Source organism: Squalius cephalus (assembly GCF_949319135.1).
Source record: "Squalius cephalus genome assembly, chromosome: 21".
NCBI classification, from domain to species: domain Eukaryota; kingdom Metazoa; phylum Chordata; class Actinopteri; order Cypriniformes; family Leuciscidae; genus Squalius; species Squalius cephalus.
In genome coordinates this window covers 19,719,782-19,736,770 of record NC_137142.1, presented here as the reverse complement: position 1 = coordinate 19,736,770, position 16,989 = coordinate 19,719,782, and the positions used below count along the sequence as shown (strand labels likewise).

At 37.2% G+C, this 16,989-nt stretch overlaps 1 protein-coding gene across 3 annotated transcripts in view; it reads left to right on the top strand.

The window, feature by feature from the left end:
* Positions 1–13,652: 13,652 nt before the first annotated feature.
* zmiz1a (zinc finger, MIZ-type containing 1a) overlaps positions 13,653–16,989 on the top strand; it is a 132,329-nt gene continuing 128,992 nt past the window's right edge. For all 3 annotated transcript variants that reach the window (XM_079856407.1, XM_079856406.1, XM_079856405.1), the window contains exon 1: positions 13,653–13,873. The gene's annotated coding sequence lies outside the window, so the exon portion shown is untranslated. The remainder of the gene's footprint in view (positions 13,874–16,989) is intronic.

Genomic DNA, 16,989 nt, shown 5'->3' with positions numbered 1-16,989 from the left:
AACTTTTTGCCGGCATGGTGTGTAGATACGATACAATTTTGGTGAAAATCGGATAAACGATCTAGGAGGAGTTCGAAAAAGTAGATTTTTATGCTGAAGACACAGACCAAGTTTCTTAATGATACGCCAATGCGTTCCTAAAATACTCAAACGTGTTGTGATTTTTGGCCAAACAGTTCAGAAGTTAAGCAAAAAGAGCCATTTTTTATATCTCCTGACCACTAGGTGGCACTGTGCCGAAACTGTGAAGGTAACCTCAAGTCATGGCTGTCATAACACACACCAAGTTTGTTCAGAATACACTGAAGTGTTACAGAGATATTGTCTCACGTCCATTTTGGCCTGCTCTTCGTTGAATTCTTTCATGCGTTATTAGAGAACGTTTTGACGAATCAACTTGAATTCCATAATTTTTTGTCGGCATGGTCTGAAGATGATCTGGTTCATTTTTCATAAAAGTCGGAGCAATGGCCTTGGAGGAATTCGAAAAAGTAGGTTTTTGGGAAAATGCTAAATTGCGGAAAAATGTTCATGACGGAAAATGTTGTCATAGGCATGAGCTAAACACTCACGCAAAGCACAAAATTCAGGAGGGTGGCGGATCGAGGAGGTTCAGGGGGAGGAATGGAGGGCCAGGCCTGTGAAGAGGATGAGGGCCTGGATCTTGGAGCAAAGGGTAGTGGTGCAGTGGTGGACCTAGGCAGTGGTGCAGTGGCAGACCTGGATCATGGAGCAGAGGGTAGTGGTGCAGTGGTGGACCTGGGCAGTGGTGCAGTGGCAGTCCTTGGCCATGGAACACTGGATGAGACCATGGAGGATCAGGTGGCCATGGCAGAGTGAGTCAGCAGTGATGGGGGCCACCAGGGCGGAGCTGGCAGATGTGAGGACCACCAAAGCAACACAGATGACCCCGGGGAATAAGGGGGCCATGGTGGAACACAGGCCTGGGGAGTACTTCTGGTCTTGAAATGGAGTGTGGCAAGTCCGTTAACAGACTTCATGGCCAAAGCATGGGGCACAGTGAGTTTATGGACAGCCTCTGTGGCTGTAGCATGGGGCACAATGAGTTCAGGAAAAGATGCTTTCACCTCGGGAGGAGCTGTAGCGGTTGTCGCTTCCTCAGGAGGAGCTGGGGAAGTGTGTGTGGCCCTAATATGGTGGTTGCCATCACAGGCAGCACAGATGAAAGTGGCAGGAACTCTGGGACCACCAGACTTTGGAGCGTTGAGACCACCGGACTTGGAAACGTTCAGATCACCGAACTTTGAAGCACAGAGACCACCAGACATGGAACCACAATGGCTATGGCATATAATTCCAGTTCTGGCCCAAGCTCCGTATCTGCTGCTGTAAGTCCTTTATGAAAAATGCCTTACAGTGCAATGTCATTAAAACCCACCTGGTGGCAAAGTGCACAGAACTCCTCAACATAGTATTCAATGGCCTGGTTGCTGGGTTCATGGTGAGGTCTAGCTTTCTGTAAAGATATTCTACTGAAGGCAAGTTGAATGCAAACCCATGTGCAGTTTATTGAAACAGAATACAAAACAAGCTAAACAAAACCATGACATGAACTAGAGCACTTAACTTAGACTTGAGCTTGAACAGAACATAAACATAACATTTGAAAACACTTGAACATATGCCTGACAAAACTAAACAAAAGAGGTTACACGAACAAAGCAAGAAATAAAGGGAACATGAGAGCTATATAAACACAAAGACTAATGACTAATAAGAAACACCTGAACCTAATGAACACAGTGAACCAATCAAAATGTGACAAAGGACCCATAAGATAACATAACACAAAGAGCAAAGGAAGAACATGATATGATCACATACAAAAGGACATGAACAATGCACAAAACCTAACCGTAACAAATGGCTGCTGAAAATTCAGCTTTGCTGTCACTGGGATAAATTAAAATTAAAATTTTAAAAAGATTAGAAATTAGATTTTAAAACAGTTATTATAAATTGTAATAGTTTTTTACAATAATACTGTTTTTACTGTATTTTTGATCAAATAAATACAGCCTTGCTGAACATGAGATACTTTTTTTTCAAAAATATTAAAGAATCTTGCTAACCCCAAGATTTTTGAAGGGATTCATTCATTATTAGTGTATTTTTCTGATACTTTCTTAAATTAAATTAATTTTTTGTACTTTTTAGAACTCTTTCAATTCTTATTTTACTTTTTTAAGTGATAAAACTGAATGGACATGCACAACACAAATAGAAAATGTAAAACAAATAACAAAATATATAATAATATAATATAATTATTATTATGTAATAATATAAATTACATTATATTTGCCTCCAAATTACATTTGCCTCCGCATCCTTTAAGCATAATTCTCAGGTTTAAAGTTCTCACAACCAATATTGAAAAGAAAGGTTGAATGCAGTCAAAATGTGTGAGGTATTAAAGTCTTTCTTTCATAATAAGCTAAAGTATGAACCTGATCGACATCCTCAAAGAACCAAAACAATTCTTTATCAGATGAACAACTTTTAATAAGGACTTACAGCTCTTATGGGAGGTTGTCCATTAAACTCAAACTGGAGAAGGACAGGACATAAAACGATGGCACCGGTTGCTTCTTGAAGTACCTCTTGTGAGGTGACGAAATACTACCCGCTGCCTTGAGGATATTAAAAATGAAATACAGAGTCATTTGCTGCACAGGGTCAGCCTAAACTGATCTGTTTTTGATTAAAAACAAGGAGCTTAGAGGCTTTCCTGTTGCCATGATAAGGCATCATGTCATAAGTCTGATTCCAGCCATGGCCATGTGGACAGTAGTCGTGAGTTTTGGCCGAACCTTAATAATCTTCCATCTAAATGTGTGAGAACTCTCTGAACCCTAAAGCATCAGGCACTGCTTTTAAGCTTACAGGTTTTGGCTTTGATGGATCTCTCTTACAAAGTTCCATTTGGAAAATCTGTGCTCCTTCCCTTCTTTCTCGTTGGCTGACTCTGTGGGTAGAAGAATCCACTTTGTTTCCTAATACTTTTTGTAAGCTTTTGGATACAATGATATTTTCATAGTACAAAGGCAGAAAATAACTTGACAAAATCCAATGAGGAAAAGCAGTAGACTAGGGATATATTACTCTCAAAATATACTGTGGTTATCAGGAATAGCTTAACTGAAACTGACCTATATTTTAGCACTGTAAATGTAGAATTTTCTGCATGGATGGCATCCACAATTGCTTGCATGGAGAAATCACTCTCCACTTTGATGAGCTTAAACCAACGTGGGCCATAGCAAAATAAAGTATGTTCGTGCTGAGGCCTTGCCTGACAATTGTTCAAGTACATGAACTAGCTGGGCTATTAAACCTTCTCCAGGTCAATAAACATTTATGATAAGAGCAGTCCCCTTTCAGAAAACCTTATTTTACAGTCCCGGTATGGCCCTGCTTTTTTCAGCTGCATTGTGGCCAACACATTAATCCATCCAGGAGGGACTTATTCTGGGCTGTGGGGGCCACTCCTTCCCTCTCTTTCTTTTTGCAGAGGTTCAATGGCAGAAAATCCATAGCCTCTCTAAGAGGAGGAATTCCATTAGATAATAGATATGGAATCCATCTCGATTCCCCACCTTATCTTCTCTCGGCGTGAGAAATCAATACAGAAGCTTCAGCTCAACTGCCAACAATAACAATAAATTGATAGGCTTGTGAGAGAAGGATAGTGAGGAAGAGGACAAAAAGCCACACTCTTCATTGGCAATGATGCAAATCAAAGTGTTAATTGTGCAGATAGTCATCTGAATGAGGTAAGGCGGGACTAAACATGTAACCAATTCTTTAAAACCTTTGATTCATTCAGGAACTAAACAAGGGAATAGGTGTATTTGACTTGACGTGGCGCTGCACAGTGATCTGTGGATCGTCATCTGTGAATGACGTCAAAGTACTGCAAAGCTCTGTATGTTTTCGAATCACTCACGCGGTACTTTGACGTCATACACCGATTGGTCTGTGCATTGATACTTCAAGTCAAACACACCTATGTATTTGTGACTGAGTCATTGAATTAAGTGTTCAGCAGATTTGTTCACAGTATTAATGAGAGCCGCATTTAAATTCACAACGATGACTGAGGAATAAACATGGCATACCACATATGCTCTTTCTATTGACCTATTTGACAAAGAGTGTTTATTTATTCTTAATGTTGTTGGCTAGAGAAGCAAAGAGAGTTAATAATTTACATTGTAGATGTTTTTCTACATGCATCTGACACGTTGCTATAAATAGAATAAGTTTTTGGTCATGGGAATATAGTGGAAAAAGCAGTTGATTTAAAATTACCTCCTACTAGACATACTTTTGCCTATATTAAATGTAATGTCTCCTAAACACAATTATGCTATAAGAATAAAAGCAAACATTAGGTGACATTTTCTGGTAGATAATACTTGAAGGGATAGTTCACCCAAAAATCCAAATGGAACCCACTGACCATCCAGTATTTTTTTTCCTACTATGGAAGTCAATGGGTGCCGTCAACTGTCTGTACCAACATTCTTGAAAATATCTTATTTTGTGTTCAACAGAAGAAAGAAACTCATACAGGTTTGGAACAACATGAGGGTAGGTAATGACAAAATTTTAATTTTTGGGTGAACTATCCCCTTAACTGCCATTTCTTTATTGACGACCATTCAGAATTAGCTGTTTATTACTAACTACTCAATTGACTAACTCATTTTTTTTTTTTTTTTTTTTTGCAAGCTGCATTTATTTTGAATATTTCCAAACATATTGGTAAATGTTTTACCAGCACCCGATTTGAGGGATCTTACAAGTGTGAAATAGACATATTTTCTATTGTTAACAATGTTTGACTGTCTTCTGCCTTTTGTGTCACATATAGTTAATCGCTAGTGAAGATAATTCTGTGCACATTCTTTTGGTTCAATCAGCCAATCAGCAATGTCATGACATAATTGTCATGCATCTCCAGAGTGACAAGTCTAATGTCATCTAAGGCTCAGGTTATTGGCTCAAACAGTTATGTGGTCCCATGAGCAAAGATGACAGATTTCCAATTGTGAACTTACTCCTCCAGGTCCTGCACCAGCTGAACAGCTACCATTAAGATGAATGGGACTGTTAACAGAGAGCTTTCTCCAGGTACATGACCTTCCTTTAAAAACACTGAACATCAACTGAATCTCACAACCATAAATCTGTAACTAAGAGCGGCGTTTTCTCTTCTAACCCTCAACCTGCTTATTTTACTGACACTTAACCAGCAGATGTCAGTCTTTTCTGTTGTATCAATGGCACATTCCAAATGGCATTGCCCTGGAGGCAGATTTAAAGACTACAGGGGTGAAACTGTCAGGAGAACATGTAATGGTAAAGAGAAAATGTTAATTAGGATGGACTTAATGAGAATGGCAAGCTCTCAGCACCATTGACTCAGCATTAGATGCAAGCTCGAACTATTAATGATAACATTATTCAATTTAAACAGCACTTGAGGCCTAATCATTTCATTTACATGTATGAGCAATCAGTTTAATCAATGTGTAACCGCAGCATCATGTTTAGCTACAGAAAGAGTCACAGATACTTTATAAAGCAATCACAAGCCACTGCTGTACCATTTGGCTTGATAACTAGTGCTTTAGGAATAACACTTAAGAGTACATGATGATATAATGGCTCATCCTAGAAATTCCAGGTCAGTCATAACGAATGAATTAGCACCCAGACGTATTCTTCTGGAGAAAATCAAAATGGAACAATGGTACAGAGCTAATATATTTAAACCATGTCATATCTCTTGCGCCTTACACAACTTATCTATTACGGCTTGCGTGGGATCCGTTAGGCAGTTCCCTTTTTTATGTTGAGCCGTGTACTGAGGGAAGACCACCCTCATTGGGAATTGAGTGCAAGTTAATTTCAACCCACACAATGACACAATCTCGAAGACTGCAGAACAGTCTTTTGTGCAGCTTCTCTCCCCCAACCTAGTCAGTGGGAGGCATTAGCATCCCTGTCATCAGTGCCTGAGAGCCATCACTCCTTTGAAGGATTAACTTCATTAGCATGTTTTCATGCCACTCGTCTTCTAATTGCCCAATTGAAGCGCCCACTTGTTGTGCTTGTGAAACATGCCTGGACTCACAAGACCAAGTCCGGGACTTCTGTCTGAAGGTTATCACTTTGGTTTTATCATCGGAAAACAGCCATATCTATCTATCTATCTATCTATCTATCTATCTATCTATCTATCTATCTATCTATCTATCTATCTATCTATCTATCTATCTATCTATCTATCTATCTATCTACACTGTACAAAAAAGTTGCTACTTTAAATTTTTAAGTAAATCAACTTGGATGTTCAGGTCATTAGGTTTAATTAATTAAATTAGATTAAACTGCTTTAATAAGTTAGTTGAATCTGTATAACTTATAAAAAACATATTCTGATGAGTTAAAGCAATGCAAAAACATGTCATAACTTATTGATCACATACTTTTTTATTATCTATCTATCTATCTATCTATCTATCTATCTATCTATCTATCTATCTATCTATCTATCTATCTATCTATCTATCTATCTGTCTATCTGTCTGTCTGTCTGTCTGTCTATATTTAATAAATTAACTTTTGTAAGAACACTTAATTTGTCATCTTTGAATTAGTGGTGAGGGTAAATTAATTCAAATACACACTCATGCATTAAAAGGTAGCCAATTCTTCAGTTGTACATTTTGTTCAATCCTTTTTTTTTTACAATTTATTGTGATCAGGGACATCAGGCGCCCTTTTATGAATCAGTGGGAGACTGGCTCACTTGGTGTCCTAGACAAGATATTATATGATGAAAGGGAAAAGCACTTTAGCAGTTCTTTGAAAGTATCACAGTTCAATTTATTCAAATATTCATGGCCATTTTATTCAAATGTTTAAGAGAGAATAAAACAGTGAGAAACAGAGTGAGATCTATTGAGATCTATTGCTTCAAACATTCGTTTTATCCAGCCAAACAGAGAGAAGTGTCACCCTGCCTCAGTGACCACAAAGAGAGAGAGAGAGAAAGAGAGATGGAAATCCAAAATCAAAGTAGCATGTATACATAGCCTGTGGCCCTCCTCTCATTTCCCTTATGAATCACAAATACAGATACTGCATGCTTAAACTAAAGCCCTTGCCCTCTTAAGTTCTCTACATGATGTCATGTACAGGAAGGTATTTCTCAGTCTCAACCTGTCTGCTCATGCCAGTTCTCCAGTAATACGATACACATCTAAAGGCTCTGAGAAAATGCTGGTCATTCTTAGACAAGGGCTTCATTTATTTCCCAAGAAGGAGGCTCATTTTCCCGCAATGCAGCCTGCGGTGCGTTTTATGCAGCAAATGAAAGTCCTTATGCACTCATATTATGATTGCATGATGTAAGGGATGCTGTGTTTATGCAACATGCAAAGAACATAATTAAACACTAACTCCCTTTTTCTATTTTTACTGCTCTGTTGTTTGTTTAACATTCTGAAATCCAAAAATCGGATTATATTTTCCTCATTTTATGTACAAACGGTTGGCAATATGTTTTTAATATCTGTATGTTATCTTCTGACGCAACTGAAACTGATTCTGAAATCCTGACAGATTTGAAGCGTATGTCAAAGGCTGTTAGAAAAGCTTTCAATATCAAAAAGCCGCTCATAGATGTGGTGTATCTGAGAGATTAGAGAATGTCTTATTTAAGAACCGACAAAAAGGTTATGTGGATCAATGTAAAATTGTTTAGTTCGCCAGCACTATCATTTGATTATTGCCATCTCGAAGAACAGAAAACATCTTCTGTTAAAGGTGAACAATAATGTTCCTTAACTGTGCAGTTTGAGCAGACATTGCATTTTTATCATTTTTTGAAATTTTTGTTTGGAGGTCAGGGAGTGAGGCTGGGCAAATCTGGTCGGATACATTTTGCATTTTGTTTGTCCAGCATTGAATCAAGAGGGAATTTCGCTGCCTCTTAATTTACTCTGAGAGCCACTGAGTACGTTGATTCTAAAGCAACTTGTCTCATGTCATCTAATGGGCATAATTAACAATCAAACCGAATATGACAGTGAACTTTACTCTCACTGCTGCCCGTCTGCCGTTCCCAGTTCAAATGCTAAAATTAGCCTCTAGGGAGTGGCATAATTTCAGTTTTTTGTGGATTTGCAATTCAAACACGCAGCTCCACACATAGTATGGTCTATTATAAACTGGCTAAATTAAAAATTAACATTGCGTGCGGCTATAAACTTTCAGGGTTGAAAATACTGTAAGCATTCCAGCGATCGAACCGAGGCCTGCCCTGTCCAAACATCGTATGTCTTGTTCGCAGAAGAGGGGAAAATAAACCATTGGCTCTTCATTAGGCTCCAAATAAACCTTAACTTAGTCTTTATGTCCATCCCCTACCTCTCCTCTCAATCCTCTTTCTCCTCCTTTCTCTTCCTTCCTACATGGCCTGAGGGAGCAGTTAGATCTCTGAATGCTCTCGCTCTATTGTGAGCTCACATTGATTGCCTCTACCCTCTCCAAAGCCAGTCGGGCCAGTCAGCATGGGGTACAGGCTGTCTGCTTTATCCACCATGGCTCACATTTTTCTGAGAAATAAAAGAGGGGGAGAGAGAGCCTCGGAGTGAGTTCCTCCTCCACTCCTGCAAACAGAGAACCAGATGCATCTGTTTTACTCCCCCCTCTCCCTCTCTTTTTCTCCCTCTCCCGCCTCTCCTCTCAGTGGCTGTACTCTAAAGGGAATCAATAGTGTACTTAAACGGATTTCTCTTGTGTCTTGTTGTCAAATACGTTGTGCACCTCTGCCTTTCTCCGTGTGGGCTGATCTTTGTGCGCTGCGGTAACGTCTCAGCAGCGCTCATTTATATGCCCTTGATCTGCATTTCCGCTCTTTGTCTGTTTTACACTTCTTTAATATCCTTTACACCTACCCGGTTAATGGTGCTTTGGCACAGTCGCTTGTGTTTCCTCTAAGGAGGTATGTGAGGGCGATAGAGCGCTGTGTAAAGGAGCTGTAAATAATCTGTGAACGCTCAGTCTGTGTGTGAAAGCTTATGTCAGCAGAACTGAAACTCTCTTTCCATCATGTAGCTATGAAGTCCCAGCAGCATCAATCATTTCCCCGGTGATTGTCAGGGAATTAGCTGAGCTGTGGCGCTCAGTGGCGAGCCGGTTCACGTCAGATTGGGTCGAAAAGTGCAGCAAAATACGTGTCTCATTTTTTGCTATTTCATCTGAAAGTAGCAATTAATGTACTTTATTGACACCCGCAAGGTCATTTAGGACATTATCTTACACAACAACAGGGTTTAGCGCCATTCAGAATTGAATTGAGCATGCTTTTATTTATTCAATATTATTTTAAATAATATGATTGCAATTTGATTGGAAGTAGTTTTAAATAAATTGAAATTCAGTAAATTGACAAACTTTTAATTTTGACCTTTGAATGTTTAAAAGTTTTGAGAACTCTAAGATAGATAGATAGATAGATAGATCAGCATATTATAATGATTTCTGAAGGATCAAAATAAAAAAAAAAATGAAAATTCAGCATCATAAATCAATTATATTTGAAAGTATATTGAAATAGAAAGTCATTATTTTAAATTGTAATAATATTTCACAATATTGTTGTTTTTTTCTGTATTTTTTCTTTTAAAAACATTAAAAATATTGTAAATAGTATTCTCCAAACTATTGATATATATTTCAAATATATATATTTCAAATGTATATTCAATATGTTTCAATATATTTCAAATATATATTCCAAACTTTTGATATAATTCACTTTATATAGACTAATATATGTAAAAACATATTTAATATTTTGATTTTGGAAGAACTTGATTTCGGAAGAATGTTGAATTTTGGAAAATTGTAAATTTCTCTTCCTGTCATTCCAATTCAAGTTTCTGTAGGGGGTGTGAATTGACACAAATTGAAAGAGAGTCAGATTTTCAATTTTTGAATTTTTGCATAACACGTTCTCAGACCTTCTAAATTCTATTGTGATTTCTTGCATCTGTGTGTGTATGAAATTATACTGAGGTTCAGTCAAGCTAAAGTCACTCCACCTAAAGTCCATCCATCTTCTTGGCAGCCATCTGGTCATATTGTCTCAGAATGTAAGAGTGGAGGGCTTATCCACCAACACTAAGAGCTCTTGCAACAACCAGCTTTGAACTGAAGTGTGCTGTTCATTGACTGCTCGTGATTTTGTTCGCATGAACCGTGGCATCTTTGAAGGACTTCACAAAAACATGATTAATGGCCCAGAACGCAGGATATTACAAGCAGCTTAAAAGGTATAACACAATAGACACCGAGGTACTCAGCATTACTAACGCCATGCTTTGATACTGATGTTACACAGGGATATCCATCTTTGCAAAAGCCATCTGAGGCACCAGTCATCCTATCGACAAATTCAACAGCATCTGTTAAATCACTTTGAAAGTCAGACCTGGATGAAGTGTCTCGAGTCAAGACCTTAAGGAATAAGAGCATTAAAAAAAAACAACAACAACACCACATTCATTCAAACTAGTCAAGATCGAAAAGGAAGTGTGTTTAAAACAGAAATTGGAAAACTAATGGACAATATTTGAAATTGAGGAAAAGGGTGCTTTGACATTGTCTGCAGCACTTAAATTGTCATTTGGCGGATCATGAACTCTCCTTCTAAGAACAGGACAGAAATAAATATGAATGACTGCCTGTGACCGGTGATGTCATCTGCTAGATTTATCCCTGCCAACTTAGATAACTGTACAGGAGCAAGTGTCCTTGAGACAAAGTGCTCAGAGAATGGGTCCCATGAATTAATGTCGACAGTGGTGCAGCGGAGATGCTAAGGATGGTCAAAAGACACTTTCTGTGAAAGCACTGGCTAAAGATTGTTGGGAAATAATTGACAGATGCCAGAAAAATAAATCTAACGCTCTATTGAGAAATACTGTATGTCACAGTGTAATCAAAACAATGAGTTCTTTGAATTGACAGGGAGTGTTGTAACACCATTGGTTTAGTTATTCATGAGCTATAAGTGTTAAATCATACATGCACTGTAAAAAAAAATTATGAGCAATAAGTTATGACAACATATGGTTTTACATTGCTTTAATGCATCATAATAAATTAAGCAATTTTCAACTTTTTTATGTGGTCCCACTTTATATTAAGTGGCGTTAAGTACTATGTACTTACATAAAAAAATAAGTACAATGTACTTATTGTGTTCATGATGTATTGTAAAACACTTTTGCTGCTATTGAGGTGTGATACGGGTAAGGTTAGGGACAGGTGTGGTGGATTGGGTAGGTTTAAGGGTGAGTTAAGGTGTAAGGGAAGGGTCAACTATGTAATTACAAATGTAATTACATAAATTAATTACAGCTGTAATTACATGCAGGAATTTTTAAAATATAAGTACAATGTAAAAACATAGTTACACAATAAGTACATTGTATCAAATTATTAATTTCAATGTACGTACATAGTACTTAAAGCCACTTAATATAAAGTGGGACCTTTTATGTTAAGCAAGATTCAACTAATTTTTTTTGTAATTTGTAATTTTGTAAAGTTAGTTTAATGTAATTTAAGTTGAAATGACTTTAACATCCAAGTTGATTGTACTTAAAAATGTAAGGCATGCAGGCAGGCATGTTGGGCCGTGAGCACCATCATCCTGAGGTGACAGCAGAAGAATGCAAAAATATGAAAGATTTATAGAACAAAAAAGGAAGGATTTAAATTTCCACACCTGGTTTATAATTTGATTTGTAATCATGTTATGACAGGACTGGGATCATCTAAATCTCTCTTAATTTGGTTTGAAACATTTACACGAGTTGCAACATGCAAACAAACAAGCAAGCAAACAATCAAACAACCAAATAAATAAACTGCACATAATGGGGCACACACTGTAAATTATGTTTTGTAAAATTCAATATTTCATTTGTTTTGAATTAAAATGATTACTATAATTTTACCATATTGAATTTAAATGTTTAAAATGAAATGGTGGTGTCATGTGGATGGCATAATACTTATAGTAAATTTGATTAAATTCATTTTTAGAATGTTAATGTTTTCTACAAGCAGTGATGCAGATTGTGTCAACATCACTTTTTGTACTTGACACTAATTTACACACTTCAGGGATTCATTGCAGAGTAATAAAATATTTTAGTAGCAGACAAATGGGAATATTACATATGTGTTTCAGCACTCCAAATCTGCCTGTATTGAAAATAATAATACCTCTTGTCATGTATTGAGTGTTTTGCTTTGCTCCTGTCCGGAGGAAATAAATTACAAGCTGTAAAATCCCATGCAGGGCATTTGCATATCTCCATATTTTAGGACATAAGTCATACAGACAGGCATGCTGGAATTTCGTTCTGGTGGTGTGAGGGAGCGCAGCGTGTGCAGTGAGTGATTCTCTCTGATGCACTACTAGACGCTCGCTCCCTCGCTCGCTCGCTTCGCGCGGCCTCCCCCTGGTCAGTTGAGTCGTGCAGCATTGGCTGAGGAGCCAGTAGATGCGCGCGGTGTCTCGGCACTGTTGGAAGAGTCATTGTTCCTTGACGTCACCACTCAGCCAAGCCTGGCGCTGCTGCTCTCAAACATGTCTTTGTTATTCAGAGCTTTCCATCGGCGAATCGCAAAATACGGAATGAGCTGTTCCTTGTATTCACGGGAAGTAAGAGGACTCACATGGACGCACGTTTGTTTGTGTTTGGGGACGAGATTTCTTTGAGAGTAACTTCTGTTTATATTAATATCTGAAATAAAAAAAACATGTAATTTTATAATACATATTATTATTTGATTTTTGTCAAACATTTATATAAACACAATAAGCCATAATATAATTTAATTTTAAATAATATATATATATTTAAATGTAGAAAACAAGAAAACAAGAGTATGATATCACAACTTAAAACTCAATATACAAAAACAAATAATTGCATATATAATTATTTGTTTTTGTATATTGTATATATGATGTTTACAGTATATATATACTGTAAACATCATATACACAATATACAAAAACAAATAAGTATATATACATAACTACAACACATATAACACAAACACAAACACACACACACACACACACACACACACACACACACACACACACACACACACACACACACACACACACACAATTATACAAAAACCGATATTTGGTATTTCATATATAGGCTATATATACATAAAAATTTGTATACAATTGTGTATATGATGTTTACTGATAATTAGAGTGGTCACATTTTGTTGTAATTCTTATCTACTACTTAAAATACAAGATATTAATAAAACTAAGTACAAAAGCCCTCTTCCTTTTATAAATTGTAAATTATAACAATAAGTCTATAGCCTTACCTAAGCACGTTTTCATCAATATCCTGGAAAGACAATAAAATAAAGCCAAACGATATAGCCTACTGTAGTATTCAAACAGCAAACGACCTGGCACTCGCGTGTGAATCCAGTCCGTTCATCTGCAAACGCCGCCTGGTGTCTTCCAAAGGCGCGAGCGCTTTACGCGACTCTGGGACACATTTTGTCAGCAACCAGCAAGCATGGCTCTGTGGTAATAGAATAGCCCGTGTAATTTGACACTTCAACTTGCCGTGCACTACGTTAGTTGATTCAGACAGTCACACTAACGAAACGCCGTGCGCTTTTCTCTCAGTGTTTGTGAAGTGTGAGGGGAGAAAACAGATCGTAACTTCAAATCCAGGAGGTTTTAGGCGCCGTGCTGTGATTGGACCTAAAAGTAAGTTGTGCTTGTGTTTTCCTATCATTTTCACACCTTGCTCGCTGGAAAGGTTTTTATGCATTGCATTGAAATGAATCCGTAGCCTCCGCGCTAGCTCCAACCTCAGCTAACAATAGAGTCACTTAAAGTATCGCTGAGATGTGTACACATGTATTTCTGCGCAGGAAACAATCGCACTTACTGAAGCGTTGGCGATACGTTGGCTTTGTGTTTTCGAAGCAAAGCACTATTGAGCGCTTTTTTCCCCCTGGACAGTGGCGTTCAGAGGAACGCGGAATTTGGCTGAACTGGAGAAGCCCACCGTTTACATACCGTTCAGCATATCGTTTTGGTGTGTTGCATTGTTCAGATGAAGAGGGCACTGTCATGCGGTGGACGGTTGGTTGGCACGTAGATGGGCACAATTGGATGGCTTCGTTGCACAAATGTAATTTAAATTCGCCGGGTCTTTTTTGATTAGGTGAAATTATATTGTAGCTCCTTGATAAGCAATAGGAAACAAGGCTTTCAACCATGTGCTGAAATGTGATGTTTCATGCCGTTGTGTAGTAACAGGACAACCGCGTTGATACATTGTGACCGCTGATATTGTAACATTTCGTTCGAATCTTGGATTCGGTGAATGCTTGAATGGAACAGACTTTGAGGACACGAGCAGTGTTGGGTGCCAACTGACTATATGTGATCTGGATGTCGTAATCCGATTAGAAAAATCAAGTGTTTGCAATTAGAAACCATTTCGTTTTATATATACATAATTAGATGACAGTTGACTTATGGATTTTATAATTGCATATGGGTTATATTGCCCACCAGGAAACGCAATAATGTTTAAAGGATCAGTAGTTTACAGATTGTGCCCATAAAATGTAAGATATACACCCAAAAATAAATTTAAGCAGATACTTTAAAAAGATTGATGTGGAATGCAATTATTGTTTAAAAAAAAACAAACTATTTTACTATTGTTTAATATAAGGATTCTTAATTTGTACATATATTCATTTAGCAGACACCTTTATTCAAAGTGACTTACAAACGAGGAATGCTTGTAGTACAAAGTTTTGTACATCACTCATATTAGTACATTCACAATAGTACAGAATAATACTTGATGCTGAAAATTTAATCACAAATAAGTGCAAGATGTAAGTAAGAATAAGTTGACAAAAATGATGTTTAGGAATATGTTTCTCTTTGCTCATGTTTGTGTTTTTATCAAAATCCAGAAGTGATCTGATTAGTTCATCTGAAAATGGCCACTGTTTACAATTTTAGCCATGCAATTTGTAATAGTTGCCAGATTACGCTTAGAAGTAATCTACCAAAGACTGGTTGCAAGGTACAATACAGTTCACGCATGCCAAGTCTCCACCAAGTGTTCTCTTGGTAATCCGTGGGCTATTTTGTGTGCTTAGTAAGTGAATATTTTATTTAAGAGATTATTACAACTGTCAGCTTTGGTTAATAAGTTTTTATTTTCCTACATGATGTTGAATCAAGTTATTTATTGATGGTTTTTGATCTAGCATGTCCCATGCTTTATGCATGGTCATGTTAATGCTTTTGATTCTAGAAATACATATTTTATTACACTGTAGTAGAGTCTTCTACCATTAGTACTACAAGAAGCCTAAACACATAGCTGAAATTCTTTCTAGCAACAATTTGAGTTTACAGTAAATTGTCTTTGTTTTTATGAAAATAGGTTTTGTTTCCTCTAAACTAAGTTTTAACACTGGAGTTTCTTTTTTAGTGGACACGGTTGTTGGAAGCAGACAGGTTTTTTTAGGATGGTTCTTCAGTCAAAGTTGCCATTTAATGACAATTTCTTGGTCATCTCTTTAGTACTGTAATCACAGTCAATGTTTACATGGCTGTGTGAGTGCTGATAATGTTAAAAACTTTCCCCTTACTTCAGGGTGGATTGCATCTGGAACAAAGGTGAAAGTACCTAGCTCTCAGCTCACTCATTTTGAATTGTGGTGTTGGTTCATGTTAACATTATTGGAGGAGGCATATTGTAAAGGCCAATTATTGTTTGCAAATGTTTAAAAATGAAGACTGGAGTCTAATTTGATGGGAGTCTGCTGGGGGTGTATTTTAAAACACAGTAGATTTACCCACCAGTGTGACATCCTCTGTATGAGTGGCTTAACTTGTATGAGTCAGGAATGGAGAATTTGTCTAGGAGAGGAGAGGAGTTGAGTTTATTTTCCTCCCTTCTTCAGACAGGGGCCCCAGGTTGAGGATCATCATTACCAAGGGCAGAGGTTTTAGCCATAGTCATGTAAAGACACAGACAGAGCTCAAGTCATTCTGTCAACGGGGCTAAAGAGGAATTGCGGAGGGCTTAATTGAGCTTAATGTGGGATTAAACTTCCATAAAATCGTTGAAAAGTTGTTTTCAAAATGCCAAAATAGAGAGAATCACAAGATATGTCATTTGAACAAATTAACATTGTCAAAAATGTATCAGATTTTACACGCAAATTATTCAGTAACAGGTTTATTAGTTATTATTGCTCACATCGCTGCGCATTTATGCACATTTGTGTCTCTATTGTGTCTAGCCTAACAAATGTGTTCAAGGTTGTCCAGTTTAGGAGCGTAGTCTAGATGATCTCTTTTCACATTCAAATTCTTGGCATGTGTGACAAAAGCTTGCCTAATTCACTGGGCGATTTAAGGGTGGGAATCGTGAGTGATCCAGCTATACAATATTATCATGATACTTGGGTCACAAATCACAATACCATACAGAAAGAGTTCTGTTTATAAGTTGCAATACGCCAAGTATTGTGGACTTGTGAACTTTTTTTTGTAAATTTAGTGCCAGCATCATTAGTTCAGCATGAAACTTTTTTTCCCAAACGATAGAAGGAAAAACAGACATTTTCTTAAATAATAAATAATACAAAAATCCTGTAAAATGTCAATATTTTGATAATATATCTCATGACACTATAATATATTTGTTTCCCTGACTTCTAGACAACTAATTTGAGTTAAACGCAGATTTATAATTTGTTGAGTTTAAGAATTTTTGAACGGTGAGACCTAATATGAGTTAAAATGACATTGGTAGTCTTCATTAAAGAGATATTTCACCC